Source organism: Propithecus coquereli, unplaced genomic scaffold (assembly GCF_000956105.1).
Source record: "Propithecus coquereli isolate 6110/MARCELLA unplaced genomic scaffold, Pcoq_1.0 Scaffold168, whole genome shotgun sequence".
Taxonomy (NCBI): domain Eukaryota; kingdom Metazoa; phylum Chordata; class Mammalia; order Primates; family Indriidae; genus Propithecus; species Propithecus coquereli.
The window spans coordinates 3,048,145-3,050,171 of NW_012141413.1; the positions used below are offsets into that span (position 1 = coordinate 3,048,145).

Here is a 2,027-nt window from a genome sequence, read left to right on the forward strand (position 1 = left end):
GCCAGAGCCAGGGAGGGGAGAGGCAGGCCGTGCCCAGAGCACCCCAGGCTCAGGGCAGGAGGACGGCAGGGCCATGGGGACCCTGTGCTGTGGGAAGGCTGCAGGTGCCCGGCGAGGGGCAGAGGACTGGACGGGGGGGTCCCTGCAGAGCCCACGCTCGCCCTGCCCGAACACAGGAGACGGAGAGACCAGGGTGTGCTGGGCCACCGCCAAGCTTAGGGACACCTGCCTGCCAAGGGCTCCCAACACGGCTGGGGGAGGGGCCTCCTCCCCCAACCCTCCCCTCCCTAGGGCCCTCCCCTCCCGGGGTCCTCCTTCCCGAACCTCCTTTTCCCCAGGGCCCTCCTCCCGGCTCCTCCTTCCTGGGCTCTCCTCGCCCCCTCCTCCCAGACCCTCCTCTCCATCCTCCCAGGCCCACAGGCCCCCCGCGAAGGCAGCAGACTGAGATGGGGCTATAATTTAAAATACATTTATTTAGTGTTTCACTTGTTTCGGTTCTGTTATACAAAGCTGTTAAATAAATACATTCTCCACAGTCACTCGGGTATACACCTACGCGCTACACAGATGAGGTAGAGAAATCAATCGGCTCGCACAAGACTCCAAACACACAGAGGGGGCCCTTCTCCCGCCCGCCCCACCCCGCCCGCACCTGGCCAGCGGCAGGCCGGGTCCGCGCGTGGCCCCTGCGCCCCGCTCCCTTCCGCTCCGCCGCGGAGAGAAGCACGTCCGACGGGAGGCTCCGGCGAGACGTCCTGACACGCGTCTGTACAGAGACAGCCAGCCGGCAGACACTCTCGGTCTGCCTTGTTTAAAAAAATACTTTTCTGAATATTTATGACATAGAGCTAAATGTGGTATTCAATAAAAAAATATCCTTCCTCTGACTCGACGCCCTTCCACAGAGCCGATAGTGACTGAGCAACAGTCTTGTCGTGAGCGCGGCCGGGCCTGTGGCCGGGGCCAGCGGTGCGAGCCCTCGGGGAGGGCAGGGGTGTGCCGCCCTGCCTCCCGTCCAGACGTGCGTCAGACCGAGGGACAAACCGTCCGTCCCCTCCCACCGACGGCCACCGCACACGGCCACCTACATTCCTGTCTGGGGACGCGGGCGCTGGGGGCCCCGCCTTGGGACTGCCCTCTCCGCATGCGGCCTCCCCTGAACCACAGGAGAGCAAACTCTGCTATGCGCACCTCAACACAGGGACACAGACCCACATCCACATAAACAGGTTTTCTTCAAACACGGTCCCCAGCCTCCTGGAGGAACCTGCTCCCTCAGTAGTTCCTGCATCCGCACCTGCCGTGCACCAGCCCCACCGAGACACCCACCCACGGAGGCAGCGCCGGAGGCAGCGCCGGAGGCTCCGGGGGCCAGAGGCTGCCGCTCGTGCCGCCACGGCAGGGCACGGCACAGCAGTGCTCCGAGAAGGGCGCGGCCCCACCGACCACGCCAGCACAGCACGCACACACACGCTCACCGGACACGCACACGCACACGTGAGACACACCTCTCCCATGCAAAGACAACAGCACGGCCAAAAGAACGGCCTCCCGCTGCCAAAGCCCAGCCCAAGACTCTCCACCTGCACCTGCCCCCCGCCCCCGCCTCTCCCCAGCGACACGGAGAAAGCGTGGCTTCCCCGTGACATGAACCCTCACCAGAGCAGCCCCTTCGGCCACCCCTGGCCGAGAATCTACACCGGGACACCCGGACATCGGGCGAGTGCCCACGGGCACGGAGCAGGGACCGCCACGCGGCACCGCTCGGCCGGCACACGGGCATGGGGAGCGGGTTTCCAGGGGCCCCGAGGGCTGCAGCCAGACACAGTGCGCTTTATTTCTTCAACAACAGCACGTCTATCTTGATTTAGTGGTTTCAAACAACAAAGCAGATCAGAGGCAAACAGAGTTAGGAGAGTTAGGAGGGAACATGTGGGCACGGAAGGAGGGGCCCTCCCAGACCAGGGAGGAAGCCGCAGCCTGGGGCGGCAGGGACGGAGGAAATAATAATTATTATATTAGTTAAA

The 2,027-nt window shown here is 63.8% G+C and overlaps 1 protein-coding gene across 1 annotated transcript in view; it reads right to left on the reverse strand.

Moving 5' to 3' along the window:
* The window catches only part of WNT9A (wingless-type MMTV integration site family, member 9A), a 27,655-nt gene that overhangs the window by 685 nt on the left and 24,943 nt on the right, over positions 1-2,027 (reverse strand). The gene's annotated exons all lie outside the window — the stretch shown is intronic.